The sequence below is a fragment of the Sus scrofa genome, chromosome 1 (genome assembly GCF_054392235.1).
Source record: "Sus scrofa isolate SSC_HxYL_T2T_F1_AM1 chromosome 1, Sscrofa_HxYL_maternal_Yorkshire_Landrace_v2.0, whole genome shotgun sequence".
Taxonomy (NCBI): Eukaryota; Metazoa; Chordata; class Mammalia; order Artiodactyla; family Suidae; genus Sus; species Sus scrofa.
The window spans coordinates 241,343,493-241,364,142 of record NC_139383.1 but is presented as its reverse complement, the minus strand read 5'-3'; the positions used below and the strand labels follow the sequence as shown (position 1 = coordinate 241,364,142).

The 20,650-nt window shown below is 41.8% G+C and overlaps 1 protein-coding gene across 3 annotated transcripts in view; it reads left to right on the top strand.

The window, feature by feature from the left end:
* GNA14 (G protein subunit alpha 14) overlaps positions 1-20,650 on the top strand; it is a 203,432-nt gene that overhangs the window by 24,023 nt on the left and 158,759 nt on the right. Inside the window, exon 1 of one of the 3 annotated variants that reach the window (XM_084967637.1) lies at positions 20,316-20,400. The exons of the other annotated variants lie outside the window; for them this stretch is intronic. The gene's annotated coding sequence lies outside the window, so the exon portion shown is untranslated. Of the gene's footprint in view, positions 1-20,315; positions 20,401-20,650 lie in introns of those variants that run through there. 3 annotated transcript variants of the gene reach the window in all.

The following is a 20,650-nucleotide window of genomic DNA, read 5'->3' as shown; positions in this document are numbered from 1 at the left end:
AGTGAATAACTTAAATTTTTTTTAAGACTCTGTATGTTCTTATTTATAAAATTGTAAATATAGCTATATCTTTAGCATAGCTAGCTTTAGTTTAGCTTCTGGTTTACTATGTCCATTAAGTAATGACTCTCTTAAAAATTTTATCTATTTATTTATTTATTGGCCAGCAGCTTGATGTGGGATCTCAGTTCCCAGTCCAGGGATTGAACCCAGGCCGCAGTGGTAAAAGCACCAAGTTCTAACCACTAGACCACCAGGAAACTCCCAAGTAATAACTCTTTTGTTAATACAATTATTATCATTATTACTGACTATATTACCTGTTCTTTCCTCTTTAGTTTTTGTTTGTTTGGCCACCCCTGTGGCACATGGAAGTTTCCCTGGCCAGGGATCAAATCTGAGCCAGAGTTGTGATCTACACCACAGCTGCAGCAATGCCGGGTTCTTAATCCACTGCAGTAGGCCAGGGATTGAACCAGTAATAGGCTCAATCATTAACTCACCATGCTACACCAGGAACTCCTTTAGTGTTTTCTTATACTGATATTTTAAAAATTGTGACATTGATCATGGGTCTTCGTATTTTGCATTTTGGGGGCATCTGAATTTTAAAAACTTGCAGATTATGAGAGCATTTTGAGTAGATTTGTGTCCATAATGGCAGCTAAGTGTAGAAATACTAAGGGTAAATGCTGTTGGATCACTCGAAATAGTAGTCTTTTTCCATTTTTAACTTCAGCAGCATGATGTGGTGAGTGCAAAAAAGTACCCAATTACTTAAATCTACCAATAGCAAAAAATGAGTTTTCATTTTCATCACTTTGTCTTTGTTACCTTCTTCTTTCCCCCTGGTGATCGAATGTGTAAGAAAAGGTTTGGAAAGAGGGCAATAGAGAAGGAGGACCATTTAAGACCAGGGAGATTAATTGCCTGAAATCTGGGTTTTCTACCTCCCTGACCACTGCTGGGAGGGAATTCCTCATGGATGTCTCATGTTCCTGCATGTCTGGTAAGCAAAGTACTAACTATCCTTTCCCAGGACTTTGTTTTCAAGGATGTTGGTGTAATAAACAATCTGGTAAGATAGAGGTAGTATCTTTCTCCAGATTAAAGGGCAGGTTTGCTTACTGCTCACTATAAAAGATTCATGTTCTCTAAGCTCAGCGTTCCTCTCCTGTAATGAAACCACAGAGCTTTCAAGGCATCCATCTGGACCTGTCCACATAGTCTGCTTGAGACTTTGGGGCAGGAGAGTAGATACAAATAAGATGACCCTCATGCTTCTTTCAGTGCTATTTGTAATAAAGTCCTCCCTGAGCAAACCTAACAAAGATGAAGGAGGGGGAAAAGCTTAAGGAGTGAAACTGGAATCCTTTTTAATACAAATGAGAGGGAAAAATGGATGGCCTTCAGATATTAATCCTCTCTGTTTGTTATAAGCAAGAGTCCAATCATCTTACATCTCAACTATTTCCAGGAGATGATTATTCTTTTTCTCTGCTCTTGTCTATAATATTACAACAGAATTACATATCAGAAATAGTTTATTTCATTGCCTGCCCTTGATCAAACTCTTACAGATATTGGCATGAATGAATAAATGGCCCATTTAGCTTTAATTTTCTGAATATAGAGGAGCATGTTAGAGACTGAGTGACTGTGTGCCCCTCCCCTAAATTCATATGTTGAAGTTCTTAGTCCCTGATGAGATTGCATTTGGATATGGGCCTTTGGGAGATTAGATAGGGCTAGAAGAGGTTATGAGAGTGGGGCCCTGGTCTAGTGAGATTAGTGCCCTTATGAAGAGATACCAGAGATGATCACATTGTAAATGAACTGTACTTCAATAAAAGTTGAAAAAATATGAGAAAAAGAATGCATATATATGTATATATTTATATATATATAAATATGAGAAAAAGAATGCATATATTATATATATATATATATATAACTGGTCACTTTACAGCAGAACTTGACAGAACATTGTAAATCAACTACAATAAAAAAATTTTTTTAAATAAAAAATGAGAGACACCAGAGAGCTTATTCTCTCTCTGTCTCTCTTTCTGTCATGTCGTGTGAGGACACAGTGGGAAGGCAGTCATTTGAAAGCCTGAAAAAGAGCTCTTCCAGGAACAAAATTGACCAGCACCTTGGTTTTTGACTTACCAGCCATCATAACTAAGAGAAGAGAACTTCACCCAGTCCGTGGCGTTTTAGTATAGCAGCCCTAATAAGCTAATATAAAATAGGAACCAGGCATTCAAGTGACTTTAAACAAAAATGTTTGTGAGGGTCTTTGGAGTTGGTCTCCCTGGGAAACCTTCAGGTTTTCACAGCCATTCTTTGTACCACGTTCAAGTGTGTGAGGCTCAGATGATGCAAACCTGTATGAGACAGATCTGAACAAACTTGGCCCAGTGTGTTCTCCTCACCTCCACTAAGACATCTCAACTCTAATACATTCTTACTTGAATCATCTGCCTCAAATAGTGGTTTTTCTCAAGCCATTCTCCCTGCTCATTGATTTCTGGTTTATTCTGTTTTCAGGATTCATCAGCAGTCACTTGCTATTCTGATTTCTTACTTGTGCCTTCCCAGCATGTCACTTGTCTATATGAGCCAGTGATTAACTTGAAATTCTCTTATTCTACATCTATGAGAATCTGTCCTTTTATTATCATAGAATGTTGAAGCTTGAAAGAATCTCTTATCATTCTGTGTAAATCCATTATGTTCCAGATAAGGAACGGAAATTGTTTTAGCTTGGTTTGCTATTAAAAAACATCCTGGAGTTTCCTTTGTGGCTCAGTGGTTAAAGAATCTGACTAAGAACCATGAGGTTGTGGGTTTGATCCCTGGCCTTGCTCGGTAGGCTAAGGATCTGGTGTTGCCGTGAGCTGTGGTGTAGGTTGCAGATGTGGCTTGGATCTCACGTTGCTGTGGCTCTGGCGTAGGCTGGTGGCAACAGCTCTGATTAGACCCCTAGCCTGGGAACCTACATATGCCGTGAGAGCAGCCCAAGAAATGGCAAAAAGACCAAAAAAAAAAAAGAGCTAAAAAATAAATAAATAAAATAAATTAAAAAATATCCTAGGCTGGGTGGCTTAAATAACAGACATTATTTCTTATAGTTCTGGAGGCTGGGAAGTCCAAGATCATGGTGCCAGCATATGGTTGAGTTCTGGTGAGAACCCTCTTCCTAGCTAGCAGATGGCTGCTTTCTTTCTATATCCTTATATGGCAGAGAGAAGAAATTCTGGTGTCTCTTCTTAGAAGAGGGCACTAATTCCATCATGGGGACTTTACATTCATGACCACATCTGAACCTAATTACCTTTCAAAGGCCCACCTCCTAAAACAGTTACATTGGGGGTTAGAGATTCAATGTACAAATTTTGGGGAGAATTTCAAAACAGAAGGCCTAGGAAAGTTGAAGCCATTGAGCCATACAGCATTTTTCCTTTCACAGCATCTACTCACAACCTGACTTCCCCATGATCTCTAAAGAATTCAGCCCTTTATAGCCCATTTGATGGCAGCATTTACTCAGCAATTCTCTTTTTGAGCTTTGCTAAGACACAGTGGATAGCGTGCAGGGGACACAGCATCTAAAAAAAACAGGTATCTTGGTTTTGATATTCATGTACTTATTTTAATGGTAATGCCCACCCACCCCCTGAAAAGAAGGGAGCTATGCATATTAATGAAGAAAGAATTCAAGAGGTTGAGATTCTGATTTTGTATAGTCACAGGATAATTTTCATTAACTGGTTCCAAAAATAACCACCAACTTAATGGGTTTAGAGGGAGAATTGACTTTAAAGAGATTTGTATGTATTTGTAATAGAATGATTTAGTAAGAATGAGGTTTTTTATCCTAGTAACAGGAAAATTACTTTTTTTTGCGGGGTGGGGGGTAGACTCTAGCCTTTTTTTTTTTTTTTTTTTTTTTTTGCCTTTTTGTAAAACAATAGTTTTTAATTGCTGGTAATTTATCCAGATCAATTATATTGCTTTCTCCTGTGTCAAGGCCTTAAAAGGAGAGAATGGTTTCCTTCCTTTGGATAAAATAATGAAGCTTAGAATGTTTCTGTTTCATTTCATGGCTGCCCACATAAGAATCGAGTTCATCTTGCTCTGGCAAACATTTCCTGAATTATTTCATTGTTTGAATGGCTCCCCAATCCCATTAACAGGAAAGGAAGATGTGTCTCAACAGAGTGTATTACACTTATCAAGACTTGCTCTTTGTCAGTGGATAGTCTTCTATCTAGTTTTGCTTTGGAATGGAAAAATGATGCTGCTTATAATAGGATCTTAGGACATGGAAGGAATTTAGAAGTCATATATTCAACTTGGTTGCTTCAAGCTGAGGTTCCTAGGACCAAGAGGAGAAACTTGCTAATTAGTAAAGAACAGAACTAGAACCAAGGCTCCATGGTTTCCATTTCGGTGGCTTCTGACTCACGATATCAGCTGTGTTTCATCCTCATCTGTGAGAAGTGACAAAGAAACAAAGAACAAATCTTGTGGCAACACTCATGCAGTGATTCTCCTTTGAGCCTTCTCTGGGATACAGAAATGTATGAGATGTGTCACCAGAAAACAGGGATCTCAGCTTCTAGAAATTTTCCACCCTCATTGAGTATTTCTTTGTGCCAGACACAGTGTAGGTCCCAGGTCAAGTTGGCATTCACGCAGCAGTCAGTGACTGTCATGGGCAGGGAGCATTCTTGCTTAAACTCTTGTTGAAAAAGAAAGAAGAAAATTCTGACAGTGAGTCTAGTCTATGAAGTTCTCTGCTAGTCCAGTGAAAAAATGATAGGGACTTTGTGTGTCTTAAAATGCAGAGATCCAGTACCTGCAAGGAGAGATATGTGGATGAGTTTGTGTTTGTTTGTTTTTGAGTGAGTCTTAAACTACTTACTTGCTGGGTTAATCTTCCTCTTTTAGTTAGCTCAAGTAAAGTTTCTCTGGGGTTTCCAGCCTCCTCTTGCATCACCTTTTCTTTATATACTAGAGTCCTGGAGTGAGCTTTCCCATCCCATGCTGCATGCCCAAACCTGCATGCAGGGCAAGCTCCATTGCTGTGCATTGGCAGCCTTGTGTAAAATTAAGTCCATCATTCTTGTTTACCAGGGCTGTTTATTTTTTAAGCCTCATTTCCAGTTATAGAATTTGTGGAATGGAAAGATTTTTTAATGGAAGGGGAGGGACCAAGGGCTCTTAAAATCTGGAGTGATTGGGAGGTCACCTTTGTATTGACATTTTATTCTCAGCATGTACTGGTTGAGGTCAGCAGTTGGATGTGCTATTTTCCCAACCAGGGATTGGTGATCTCCTCAGTCAACATAGCCAAGATGCAGAAAGGGCTCTTTCTTGTAAAAATGTTGATTAATTTGTGAACAGAAAAGGAGCGCTGGGTGCCAAAGTCACCATAGCCCAGCTGGATTTTCTTTTCTTTGTTTCTCTGTTTCTTTTTGGTCTTTTTGTCTTTTAGGGCTGTAGTCTCAGCATATGGAGGTTCCTAGGCTAGGGGTCCAATCAGAGCTGCAGCTACCAGTGTACGCTACAGCCACAGGAATGCTGGATCTGAGCTGCATCTGCAACCTACACCACAGCTCACAGCAACACCAGATCCTTAACCCACTGATCGAGGCCAGGGATCGAACCCACATCCTCATGGATGCTAGTTGGGTTCACTAACGGCTGAGCCATGACGGGAACTCCTGGATTTTCATATTTAAATATTTTAATTTAAAAAGCTAAATTTGGGAGTTCCTGTTGTGGCTCAGGTGGTTAAAACCCCACTAGTATTCATGAGGATGCAGGTTAGATCCCTGGCCTCAGACAGTGGCTTAAGGATCCGGCATTGCTGTGGCTGTGGCGTAGGCCGGCAGCTATAGCTCTGATTTGACCCCCTAGCCTGGGAATTTCCATATGGCACACATGCAGCCCTAAAAAGCGAAAACAAAACAAAACAAATCTAATGTTGACATATTCAGCTAATATTTATAGGGTTAAGTGCCAAGTTTAAGTGATGTGAAAGCCATGTGTCCAGGAAGACAACAGCAAAAGGCTTGCAATTTAGGATGTGAATTTTATCAAAAGTGAAGTATTTACCTGAAAAATGTAGAGGTAGATTCCTGTAAGATAGCGCTAAGGTGGTAAGAAAAAGGGGAAACTTGAGGGTCTATTTTTCCCCTCACAAATTGGGAAGATTGGACTGTTGGGTGATACCAAAGTTAATGAGGGGGTAAAAAGAATGATGAAATATAGCTTACTAAGCATGATACAGCTTACTAAGTGCTTTCTTCTATTTAGTTTGATCCTGATAACCCCATAGATAATTATGTCTTATTTCATTTTACCTTTGCACAAATTCAGACACATTTACTCTTGTGGAACCATTACTTAATCCTGGACTTTGGGGCTCAAATGATGTGTTTTTTGCTTCACGTCATTCTGCTTCCTTGGTAAGAATTGCACAGTCCCAGGTGGTTAGTGATGAGAGAGAACCAGATGGGGTTTATCTTGTCTTGTTTTTGGATAGTAGCTGTGGAAATGTGAGCTCAGGAGAGTGATCATCTGGATCTGTTGCCTACGTGACCAGATCTACCTTCGTGGCGGGATTTGTAAGGAATAGCATCAACCCTAAATTCTACTCTTCTCGGCTGACTTTGGACCTCTACTTAGAGTTTCACCCAGAGGAGAGAAGCTCAACTTCAAACTCTGAAGTTCTACTATGTTTGGGGATTTGGGGAACATCAGTTTCCACCAGATACTTGCTTTCTTCTAAATAGGAACCATGGGACTGTCATCCTGAGACCTTGTCGCATTTGTGGTTTTGGAGATAAGCAGAACAAAGCATCTCAATTTTTTTTTACCTTGGCAGCAAGGGAGGGTGGAGGAGGAACCCGGGGCACTTGGGCGTAAGTGCAACATATTTTAACAGGAAATGTTTCTGATGTCTAGTATTTATAAAAATGAATAGGGATTTACCAACAAACTTTAAAACATTTATTCCCATATTAAAATAACATTTCAGATTAATTGCAATGAGAGATACCGACTTTCTAGACCTTTCCTCTGTGGCTTTGTGAACCCAGCATACTATTGGCTACCTTGTTTCTCTTCCCCATTTTAAGAAGCACAGACCCAGGCTGGTACCTGAGTTCTTCCTATCTTCCCTGGGCTATAGGAACCTGGGGTCATTTCTGAGAACACAGGTGGGTGTGGTTTGGGGTTTTTATCAGTCATCAACTCACAGTCATTTCCAAACCAAACCATTTCACCCTCCACCCACTCTCCATTTTCCATACCCCAAAACTGCCACAGTGGTATGCCGCAAGAGGGAGCATTGCTTTGTAACAGTAGAAATGCTACCTAATTTTAATATAATTGTAATTGTTCATGGAAGACTATGAGTGGGCCCTTATAATAGAGATCAATATGAACCTACTGACGATGAGCAGAGCTTTGCGGGTCAAACGTTGACAGTCACTGATTTATCAGGAGACCAGTGTGACTGTATGTTTACCCTACTTTAATGAAGGCAATAAAGAGTGGGCAGCAAGCAGATACATTCCAGGACATGTAGGGCATTTATGAGTTGGGTGGCAGGTGAAATGATGTTCAAGACTTGTTAGGTAATTTGTGGGCCAGTGCAAAATGAGCACGTAGGGTTCCTTGTGCAAAAATTTTGAAGAATTTCAAGATAGCAACAGCAGAGCATTAAACTAAGCCTAGGACCCTTCTAAGTGGGAAGCACTGAGCAAATTGCATAGCTCCCGGGCCACATGCCTGGCCCTGATGAAGTTTCTTAAATTGGGAAAGTTCTGGGTGTAGCTAGGAGCATGAAGGAAACAATTGTCAATAGGTAGAGTGCAAAAAGGGAGTGTTCCTCGATGGAGAGCAGAGTGATGCAGGCTGGCAAGAATGAAAACAGATCTGGGAGTTCCTGTCGTGGCTCAGTGGTTATAATGAATCCGACTAGGAACTATGAGGTTGCGGGTTCGATCCCGGGCCTTTCTCAGTGGGTTAGGGATCCGGCGTTGCTGTGAGCTGTGGTGTAGGTCACAGACATGGCTCAGATCCCAAGTTGCTGTGGCTGTGGCGTAGGCTGGCGGCTACAGCTCTGATTAGCCCCCTAGCCTGGGAACCTCCATATGCTCTGAGAGCGGCCCAAGAAATGGCAAAAAAAAAAAGACAAAAAAACAAAACAAACAGATCCAACGTCACTGTTATAAGCCATGTCTCTCCCAGGGGTCAGAAGTAAGTACTGATGGATAATATCCTAGTGGACGAATAAGACCACAAAGCACAGAATTGGTTGCTTCATTAACTGTAAGAATGCTTTCACAGCATTTGCTGAAACTCATGGGCAGTTGTATTTGCTATAAGGTCAGAGAACCACGAATGAGAATGAGTTATTACTACTTGTTCTGTCCACCTTAAAAAAATTTATCTATAGTGTGGAGTGATTCAGGGAGTTGTGTGGATGGTGACTTCCATGTCTTAAAATAATGGAAACTTGATCATCAGTGAACTATAAAGGTTTGGAGCATGATTCAAGCCTGATGGCAGAGAGAGATCAAATGCAGTGCTCAGTAGTTTATCCAGACAATATCATTAATGGGGTGAGATGCCGAACTCCAACATCAATAGGAGTAGGCGGAGAAGGTATGTGCATGGGAATAATGAGGAGCAGCAGTGACAGAGGCAAACCAGGGAGTGTGGGGCCTCTTGGAAGATGCTCCGAAACAAATCTGAAGGGAATCTTCCCAAAGGTGAGGTTTAATTGCTTGGCCATCCATTTTCAAGCCCTGATGGATGAGTCATTGGGAAAGAAAAGACCCTTTAGAGGCTCAGGGAAGCATGGAAATGAGGTGATTGGTATCTTCCAATGAATGTAAACCTTTCAAGCCAGAGGCAGGCATGGGGCTTCTATTGGGTGTCTACACAGCTTCCTTCTGCTGCTCAGTGCCTGTGCTGCCCTGTGTCCCTAAGATGGCCATAGGCTACTTTCCTGATTACTAATCAGGAAATTCTTGTTTTATTGCTTTGCGTAAATTTACTTCATTTTCATCCTGTTTCCGCTTTCTGCAGAGCCATCTACTCCTAGGAATGATTTTTCTTTCTACATAGAATAAAGCCTTGTTGTTACAGGAACATGTGAGGTCTTCCCCATTTGAAAACATTGGGAATCCTAATTTCTAAAACACATCCTGGGCAGGGCCCAAGAATTTGATTCAATTAATGCTTATTCCATCAGAATAAAATGAGGGTCTGTCTGTGAACACTGATATTAGTGGCTGATTAATCTTGAGTAAAAAATAAACTTCTTCCAGAGTACCTGTTGTCACTCAGTGGGTTAAGAAGCATGTCCTAGTGTCTGTGAGGATGTGGGTTCCATCCCTGGCCTTGCTCAGTGGACTAAGGATCCCGCTGTTGCCTCAAGCTGTGGTGTAGGTTGCAGATTTGGCTTGGATCCAGTGTTGCTCTGGCTGTGGTATAGGCAGGCAGGTGCAGCTCCAATTTGACCCCTGGCCTGGGAACTTCCATATCTGCAGGTGTGGCCCTAAAAAAAAAAAAAAAAAAAAAGAATAATATTCTTTGACTTCTCTTCCTGTTGCCAAAGATCCCTAGATCTTGGCGTCATTCATACTCTATTTTTCACCCTTTGGTTCCTTATCTCACTCTCTGGAATCCCCGAGTCCCCCAAGAGGAATTGCCTGAGTATGTTTTAGCAGCTCTGGGTGTCACGTGACGAGTATTAGCATGTTTGCACATTTCAGGTTGGGAAGGAAAATTAAAGGAGAACCCTCCTATGTTCCTGTGCACTCCAGACATTAGTAAAAGGAAAAATCAATAGCTCTCAAACTTGCCTAAGGGGGAGAAAAGGTTTAAAAATCAGTTTTATTGACAAAAACTCTTGGTGAGAATGCTTGGTGGTGCTGATGTCAGGACAGAGACTTACTTGACTGTGGTTAATTTTACTGGTTTGAATTGAGGACGAAAGGGGACATTCTCTAGCTTTCCTTGCTTCTTGCTTTTTGTAAGGGAGATACAGAGTTGGGAAATCATAGTCAAATCTGGGCCACCAATAATATTTTTTTTTAGCTAGAGAGCTTTGAAAATACCCTTCTGGAGTTCCCATTGTGGTTCAGGGGTAACGAACCTGACTAGTATCCATGAGAATGAAGGTTTGATCCCTGGCCTCGCTCAATGGGTCAGGCATCCAGCATCACCATGAACTGTGTTGTAGGTTGCAGATGCATCTCCTAAAATTGAGATACTTTATGATACAAATGCATACTCCAGTACTCTAGTTACAGGTTTTTTGTTTTGTTTTTGTTTTTGTTTTGCCACACCCATGGCATATGGAAGTTCCTGGGCCAAGGATCAAATCTGGGGCACAGTTGCAACCTACACCACAGCTGCGGCAATGCTGAATCCTTAAATCACTGTGTTGGAACTGAGGTGGAACCACCTGAGCTGCTGCAGAGGCAATGCCAGATCCTTAACCTGATGCACTACAGTAGGAACTCCTCTTGTTTCAGTTTTTTGTTCTGCTAGGTTTTGAATTTAAATTTGCTTCATTTCTGTCAGCAACCACCATGTTGAAAGGGTAACCTGTAATCTTAAACCTTGATGTTACTCAGTACAAGAGAGGACCATGGAAAGGATGTCTAATTGGGAGAAATGCCTCAGATGGAAGGGGGCACCTGTCGGCTCGTGGTCCATACACCAACATGTGCCTACTTGACTCTTACAGGAAATGGACCACAGGAGACCAGAAAAGGCTCCTCTGGGATTGGCAGAGGCTGTCCTCAGAACTAGATGGATCTAAACTATGAAACTAATAGTGTTTGGCCCCTAAACTGCTGGCATTTGTCCCCTCTCTCTTCTGTTTTCTGAATGCCCATCAAATGTTGTTTACCAGCAGCAGTTAGACAATCTAGTGCCTTTGTGGGACATAGGAAGGGTTACTTCTCAGAGCAAATCTAATGGTCTGATTCAGCTCACTCACCACACTTTGTGCAGACTGTGAACTGCTCACAGTCTTTTATGAGGCTGCTCAGTATCACAGCAGAGGGATCTAGCCTTTCTTCTCCTTACTCCAAACTTATCTATTGTATGGCTTTTTCTTTTATGGCCTTCATCTTCCTGCATGACCTAATTACTTAATGAATACATTCAAACCACGATGTTAACACTAGAGCGTTCCAGGCTTGCAGTTGTATTGCGAAGAATACTGTTTTCTAACTTGACATCTGCTAAAAATCCTATTTATTTTCCAAGACAAATCTAATATCAGTTACTCTGTAAAAAAAAAAAAATCCTGACACTCTTAGCTGAGTTAGATACTTCTCTGGATGCTTGTAGTACTTGGCTGTGTTCATCTATTTTCATATTTCTTACATTGCTTAATAAGTATTTTCATATGAATCACCCCTAGTGGGTGATCCGGTTGAGATCAAAGGCAGTGTTACCCATTTTTATATCCCTGGCTCATGGTTTATTATTTAGATATAAATAGGTGCTCAACAAATAAATATGAATCATGGTTGAATGAACTGGTCAATCAGAATTTGTACCCACTACAGTGCTTTTCACTTAAATAGGGGACTCCTGGAGTCTAATTGTTAAAGCAGCTGATCAAAGCATAGACAGACAACCCAAAGCACAGAGCGCTTTTGGCTCTTTGCCCAGAGCCCAGCTGGCATTTTGCATTCCATTTGTGGTGGGATGAGGAATTAAGAACTCTATAAAGAGTGGTTTTACCCCTGTTCCTTGCTTTTTAGATTCCGTGGGTCTCAGAAACAGTGGGAACTTCCAAAGAGATGCCCAAAACCTTTTTGGTTTCCTGGATTTGAGGCAAAATTATAGCTTAAATTTTCTCAGCAGTTTTTTGAGCAGGAAGCCCTGTCTGTGATGTAACACACTTGAATTGGGGCGATAAATGTATAAAGTGGTACACTACACAAGAGGTCAAGACTGCCACAGTCTATGGTCACTAAGGAAGTTTTTATGGTAGTGGATTTTGAGCTGGATCTTTTTTTTTTTTTTTTTTTTTTTTTCTTTGTAGGGCTGCATCTATGGCATATGGAAGTTCCCAGGCTAGGGGTCAAATTGGAACTGTAGCCACTGGTGGGATCTGAGCCATGTCTGTGAACTACACCACAGCTTATGGCAACGCCGCATCCTTAATCCACTGGGCGAGGCCAGGGATTGAACCCACGTTCTCATGGATCCTAGTAGGATCAATTTCCACTGAGCCATAATGGGAATTCCTTGAGCTGGATATTGAATGACTAGGATTTCAATCTATTCATTCAACTAAGAAATAGTTCATTCAACTAAAAAAGCTGATGTGCTCCATTCTGTCCTGAGATATGAACATGCAAAATGGCTCAGTCAGGAGTATACTCGTATTAGTTCCAAAACATAGAGGTGGTTCAGCCCCTAAAAGTTATAACAGTTCCTTACCCAACTTCAAGAGATACCGGCAGATTATCACAAGATGACTGAATGGGCTAAGTAATATACCAGGCAGGTTTCAGTAAAAACAAAAGAGGTTCCACATGTTCCAAAAAAGTTTTTTCTTTCATAATTGAGATTTTACACAGTACACAGGCATTTCACTTGGTACACAATTCTTAACATATGTACCAGACACCTAAAAAAAATCGTATAGTTGTGATTCTTTTCTAAACAGTTATTCCAGTGACTTTCCAGCTTAAAATTTGGAGGTAGGAGTTCCTTTTGTGGCTCAGTGGATTAATAACCTGACATGGTGTCTGCGAGGATGCAGGTGCAATCCCTGGCCTCACTTAATGTGTTAAGGACCCAGTGTTGCCATAAGCTGTGACATAGGCTTGGATCTGGCATTACTGTGCCTGTGGTGTAGGCCGGCAGCTGCTGCTCTGATGTGACCCCTAGCCTGCGAACTTCCATATACCGAAGGGGTGGCCCTAAAAAGAAAAAAAAAAAAATTGGAGGCAAATTTTCCTTAATAGGCGATCAAGTGCCAATCTCTTCAAATGTTGAAATGCTGTTATATCATATGTGCTACTAACCTACAATTTTTTAAGGCTCAATTAAAAAAAGTTATTATTGTTGCTTTGCATTGTTCTGTCAGTATCTGCTGTACAGCAAAGTGACCCACTCTTAAATCTATACACACTCTCTTTCTCATATTATGTTTCATCATGTTCCATCACAAGCGATTGGACATAGTTTCCTGTGCTGTATAGCAGGACCTCATTGGCTCAATTTTACCGTAGTTTCTCTAGCCAGTTCTTATAGGGAGAAAAATCAACATGGAAACTTGAATTGGAAAGATGAGAATTCCAATTCCAATTGTTTGTTTGTTTTGATTTATGGGGCCGCACTCTCTTTTCCCATCTCCCTCTCCCCTTTCTTTTGTTGTTTCTATGTATTTTTCCATGCAGTTCTGATAAAAATTAAAAATAATAGTGAGTGCTCAGTGAGACTATGTGGAAGAGGTCATTTAGGCAAGGAGTCAACTCAGATATCCTTTCCACACCTGGCCAATGCCTTCTCTAGGAAAGTTCTGAAGCCTGCTGGTATCCCTTTGGACAAACCCATTCAGATGCCCTTCAAGGGCTCCCTTTGGTCTTTCCTCATGAATACCCACACCTAGAACTTACCACAGTGAACTGCAGCTGTCTAACTCAGATTTCCTGTGAGTAGAGTCTTGCTTCTTCTATATTCATGGGATCTGCTCAGGATCTGTAACCTACAATTTAATACCATATATACTACATAATCAAATTTTCAGTCATTCACAGCACATTAACAAAGTTACTAGGAAAACTGGACTGCCACGATCAAAGAGGTTTCAGAGTGCACAAAATTCTAAGAGCCAAGATCACGGAGTGGTTTGCTATAGGAAACCCTTCTACCAAAAACAACATGGGAAGAAAAGTAATTTCAAGTGTTCAAGACATTAAATGCACAACTGACTCCAAATTGCCATTCAGTATGCTCTGTATCATAGGCTATAAAAGCTACCCCATCCATGGAATGTTAGGCTGGCACCCAAGACAATCAGAGTGTCCCATATTCAGTATTCCACTATTTTCTGATGGCACCAAAAAATAAACAACAGCAAATGATTTCTCCTCTTAAAAAAAAGAAAAAAGGCATTTACACTTAAAAAACGGGGTGGGATTCTCTCCTTCTTAAAAATGTTTTTCGAGCCACTAAAAAACTTGCACTTACAAAATAGTTGATAAAAATATTCCTCTGGATTGTACAAGGAGGGATACAGAGACCACTGACAGGATTGGGCATGTGGTAATAATCATGTGGCTTCTTTCTCTCCTGCTTCCTCAGAGGCCAGGCACTCCTCATTTTTGGGGGTTGTTGTTGTTTGTTTGTTTGTTTTGATTTATGGGGCCGCACTCTCGGTATGTGGAAGTTCCCAGGCTAGGGGTCAAATTGGAGCTACAGCTGCTGGCCTACGTCACATCCACAGCAATGCCAGATCCGAGCTGTGTCTGTGACCTACACCAGAGCTCACGGCAACACCAGATCCTTAACCCACTGAGGGAGGCCAGAGATCGTACCTGCATCCTCATGGATACTAGCTGGGTTCTTAACCTGCTGAACCACAATGGGAACTCCTTTCATTGTTTTCATTTTTTTTTTTTAATTTTAAATTTTTAAAAATTTATTTTTTTGCCATGCCCATAACATGGTTAAGTTCCCAGCCCAGGAATCGAATCTGTGCCTCAGCAGCAGCCTAAGCCACTGCAGTGACAATTTGGGATCCTTAACCTGCTTCACCATAGGGGAACTCCTGTCCTCATTTTCAGTTTCTCTATTTTCTGCAAGTAAATCTTTAGTCTCTCAGTTAGCCACTTGGCCTGTTTTCCTTTTGCTCCCCGCTTCCTTTTGTATTATTTTTATTTTTTATTGTTTATCTTTTTGGTGCTGCAGGTAGGGGTTGAATCTGAGCTGCAGCTGCTGGCCTAAACCATAACCACAGCAATGCCAGATCTGAGCCACATCTTCGATCTACACCACAGCTCACAGCAATGCTGGATGCTTACCCACTGAGTGAGGCCTCTTCTCTTCCTTTTTGTTTGCGTTTTTTTGTCTGAAGGTTTATCCTTTCCTGTTGCCTTTTTTGGCTTTGTTTCCACATTCTCAGGAGCAGGTTGAGCTGACAGCCTCAACCGTCTCCTCTTGAGCCCCTCTGCAGTAAGCAGGGGCGGGGGGTGGGGGTGGGGAGTAAGCTCCCTCTGCAGAGCTGACCTTCCTCTTGGTCATTGTAACACAAAGCCCATATCACTCCAAGAAGCATTACAAGGCCGGCTGCCTGGCTATTGCTGCCCCCCAGAAGGTTTTTTTTTTTGTTTTTTTTAAATAAAAAAATTTGTTGGAGGAAGTTAGAGGGGAGAATTTTATCATACATCTGATCTTTTTGTATATGTGGAAAAAATTCTACCAAGAAGGGCCCTGAGGATGGAATACCAGGCAAGACCAGTATTTTAAAAACTTACTGCAGAAGATGAGTCATAAAAATAATCTTTGATTGAGACAGAGGAGGCTATTCATCAAGTTCATCAGCATGATTGGGTATGATGCTGAGGGTTTTGTTTTCGCAGCTCAGTTTTATCTTTAAAGTTATACTGTTGCCCATTCAAGGCCACTTAGAGCCATTGCTGCTAAATGTGTTCATCAATTCTGCAGACAAGTTCAGGCCGTGGTATCAAAAGAGTTTTTCATGGTACCAACGCAGTGCCTTTAGGAGGAACCTCCATGTGGGCAGGATGTCTGCTTTGTCGGGGCAGTTCTGACAGGTTGAATTAGGTCCTGGGGAAGGCTGGTTAAAATGCTGCCAATAGCTCTCGAATCATCTTGTAAAAAATCCCACCAGGACTGAAACTCAGGACTTGAAATAAGATAAAGAAACAGCCAAACTTCCTTTTTCCCTCTTTTGGAATGTTTTGGAATTGTCTAGATCTCTTATTCCCGTTCCTTCCCCTGAGGCCACCACCTGAAGTGTATCCCACGGGCATTTCATGGCCTTTAAACACAGTGCATCACACAGAAGCCTCAGAAGCATGCTTGATGGGATGCTGGGGGAGGGGGCGTAGAAGAGAGCAAGAACCCTGGTTAAAAGGGAGCCTTTTGGATTTCTCAGTCAGGTCTTTATTTCTGATCCTAAAATAAAAACAGTCATAAATACCACTTGTGCAATACTGTGCAACAACACCATGTCTATTTGGCGAGAAACAGAGAAATGAATGTAAAACACTGCTGGATGTCCTTCCACGGCTTTTAGTATCAGCTTAATGAACCATGGCTTCATTTCAGTCATTAAGAAAATGGTTTCTTGGAGTTCCCATGGTGGCTCAGCGGAAACGAATCTGACTAGTATCCATGAGGACGCAGGTTCGATCCCTGGCATTGCTCAGTGGGTTAAGGATCCGGCATTGCTGGGAGCTGTGGTATAGGTCACAGACGTGGCTTGGATCCTGAGTTGCTGTGGCTGTGGCATAGGCCAACGGCTGCAGCTCCAGTTTGACCCCAGCCTGGGAACCTCCCTACACCGCAAGTGCGGCCCTAAAGAGACAAAGAAAGAAAGAGAAAGAAAGAAAGAAAATAGTATCTTGTTATTAAGTCTGACATTTATGTCTATACCCAATGCTATGAATGACACTCATTTGGTGACACTGCCTGTAGGGGATTAGCTTAGGTGGATCTGCCATTCAGAGAGAAGCATGTCATCCTGCAGAGGGTCATGAAGTGGCTTTGTGTTTTCCGGTTGAGAAGCACCTATGGTGCTGGACACTTTCATGCAGTACATTGAGTGATGTGCTCATGGGCCCTTGGTGGCAGGAAAGATAACAGCTCACTCCCTGAAGGTCTGACTGAGCTGCAACGTGCCCTTTCCATTCTCTCTGTCCTGGGAGATAAACAAAGCCCTGTGCTTGGGCAGCTTTCCAGAGGACTCATATCTTGTCTTTGTTTAAAAAAAAAAAAAATCAGCTCAGTCCATGAAGAGGCGCTTGTCTTTTGAAAACATCCCTAAAAGCCTTGAGTGCTTCTTTCCTATCTTCCTCTTGTCAAAATGGTTGCAATTTGAATTTCGCCACAGTAAAATTCATTTCCTGTCTTCAGTGCTGTCCAGATTTTCTTTATCACCCTCCCATGCCTGTCAAGTGATAGCGTGGGTTAGTTGAGAGCAGCAGGAAGTGGAAAGGAAATGAGAGGCGCAGGGTTTTATAATCACACCATCGGCATTCGCTTTGGGAACAAGAGTTCGGAAGGGAGGAGTGTGATGGGCTGGATAAAAGCAAGGGCTGTGAGGACGAATCACACTGCTACCCCTTCCTCACTGTGCAATCTCAGGCACAGAGAAGTTAAATAGCCTCAGCTTTCGTCTTCTGCAAAGAGCGAGCGAGCCTGTGTGTGTGTGTGTGTGTGTGTGTTGCACTCAGCGCAGTGGGCATGGAAAGCCCAAGCTAAATGGCAGTTATCATTCATATGAGTTAAGAGCTAAGAGGAATCACTGAAGGCATTTCTCACTCTGTCCTCATGAGCTGTGATAGCCCATTTGGGGCAGGGAAGGCACGTTCCCATCTGTCATTCATTCCTTCAGCTCTTTAAATCCTTGGTGAACCAAGCCAAGGAATTAATTTAGACATTAATTTAACACATGTTTGTCAAGCATCAGCTGTGTATCGATGGATCTTGCCAAGTGGTGTAGGGAAGGCAAATATAAAAGATGTGGCAGCAGCGCTGACCTGTCTAATGGGGGCACAAAACACAGCGAGCAGCTCTATCATAGGGCATAAGTAATGCCAAGTGAAGGGTTTAGAGTGTTGTGGTTGGAATTAGTGAGAGATTTGTTGCCAAAGGTGGCCTTGGAGCTGGGCATTGAAGAGCGGTTGAAACTCTAGGGAAGGGTATGTCAGGCAAGGACTTAGTTTAATCCCCCACACTTAAACACAAAATGCTTGCCACTTATGTTCCATTCCCAAGGGCCTGCAGTAGTCTTTATTTTTGTAGCATGTTAGTATCTTCTGACTTTAAACAAAAGCAGACTTGCCTGCAGTGGACGTGGGCATGCTGAGCACACTCTGCTTTTCTCTCTCCCTGCACAGAGAAGATACCATCTTTGATGGGAAACTTGAATGAACCTGGCCAGGCCAAGGTCAAACCTGGTGTCTTCTATTCTAAGAAAGGGGCGTTAGTTACAAACTCAGTTATAACTCAGGAGACGGTTTCCCATGGCAGTTGACAAGTCCTTCAGTTCCTTTCACCTTTTATAGAAAGCAGCCCAAGTCTTAAATTTTCAAAGGGTACATGGGACCCCTTTCAAGATGGAAAGACTATGGAATAAGAACGTTTTACCAAGACTGATTAGCTCTAGAGCATTGATGTCCGCTCGGTTTTTTTTTTTTTTTTTTTTTTTTTAAATAGGGCCGCATCCAAAGCATATGGAGGTTCCCAGACTAGGGATTGAATCTTTGAATCAGAGCTGTAGCTGCTGGCCTACACCACAGCCACAGCAAAGCTAGATCTGAGCTCGTCTATGACCTACACCACAGTTCACAGCAACACCAGATCCTCAACTCCCTGAGCGAGGCCAGGGACTGAACCCGTGTCCTCATGGATACTAGTCAGGTTCATTAACCACTGAGCCATGACAGGAACTCCATCACCTTGAGTTCTTTAGAACCCAACAGTGTACCCACGCACCCCTGAGATTTTGGATGTAAGACACGTTTTGATTTGTTTTTAGTTCTTATCCTATTTAGGGCCACCTGGACACTAGCGCAGTGGGGTGGTCCATGGAAATGTACCTCTTCCTTCTATGACTCTGAGCCAAGGTAGAGGGGCTGGGAGTGCTGATGAACCTCTAAAACCCTGACCCTGCCTTTTTCTGCAGTACCGGACTGATGCCCACCTTGAACTAAAAAAACTGAGTATTTGGAGAAACACCAGCCTAGATTCAAGAAATGGTTTTGTGCAGTGTCTAAACTTTGAGTTTTTACATTCTGACATTTCTGAGAGTCCAGCATGTTGCTGCTGTATTATTCCCTTGTATTGGAGTTACTGTTTCCAGTTTATTTAGCCTGTGCAGGGATGACATCTCAAGCCCGTCCACCTACCCCCTTATAAGAAGACTCCACCAAATGAGGGCTTGCTTGGGAAGGGGCTTTTTAGATACTGATGCTTTAAGCAAAAAGGAAGCAGTTCCATAAAGTCCTTTCTAAATGGTGAACAACTATACAACATAAGGTGGTCTCAGCACTATCAGACCTTCTTGTTTGCTTGCTAGGAAGGAAGAGTTAATTTTTTTTTGAAGTAAGCTTTTAAAACTACGTACATATTAGACCTGAATTTGTTTTTTCTTTTGCCCTTTCTCTGCATTGCCAACATGTCGTTGAACAGTGCAGTTGACAAGGAGAATCTGTAAGAAGAGAGTGATTGTGATTCTTTGCAGGATGTGTTGTGACAGCCTTAATGGTACAGACTGACATGTTACGTCAGCTCAGACACACACACACATACACACACACACACACATCCACACCTACGCACACACACTTTTAAATATTAGGGGATGGATTCAAGCACTCACTGCCCTGCCTCTTGCAAGTCTTTGCATCATTTCAGCCTTCAGAAGTCAGGAGCTGTTAGGAAGGGCATTTTATTTATCCAAAGTACAGTTTCAGCTTCTATCTCTGTAACTGGAGGCAATGACACTGCCTTGACCTTATGAGTTTTGTGTGATTCTATAGGAATAATATCTATGACAATACACAGAACAAAATAAAGTGTTAACCATATACAAAATTATAACACACCTGCCATTAAAGAGTTTAAGGATAATTTTCCTGCAAGTAACTATAGGACAAAATTTGAAACTGGGCATTAGGCTTATATGTGTGACTCTCTTCTTCCTTAGTGGACCTACCTTCCCCCATTACCTCCTGCTATCCCAACCGTCTCCCACCAGCTCCTTAATAATTTTGTCCTAGGGAGAATAATCGATGATTGAAACTTAGCCCATCCCAGGGAGAAAAGTCTGCACGCCTTGTGAGATATGACTTTCCCATGATTAAATATCTGATTTTTGTTCCATTAACATTATTAATCAAATACCTGCTTATATCTGATTCTAAGCCAGGCATAGTCCTGTTATGGGCTCTGTCTCATGGAGCTTGTGCTTTAGGAAGGGCAGTGAGGTAAAAATATAAAGTATTACATTACCATATATTGTAGTGTTAATGTTAAAGCAGTGACATATGCTTTCACAGATACAGCTTATGGGAGTTGAAGAAGAGGAAGAAAAATTTCTAATACAGAAGAATCAGGGAAGAATTTATGAAGGGCTCAGGGAAGGTAAGACTTAGATGAGGAATTATAGACTGAAATGCCTTTGTAATACCAAGTCAAAAACCTAATTAGTAAATCAGGCTGATGTGACACACTATAGGATGTGGTGGTGACTGGGGTAAACTGGTGAATGCTTGTCTCTCCTAACGTGTTGGCCAATGCCAAGCCAATGCCAAGCCAATGATTGCCACCTGGCCATGTAAGCCCAAAGTGCTGATCTATATTCATGAGAATGTAGAAATTCCCTCTTTTAGGT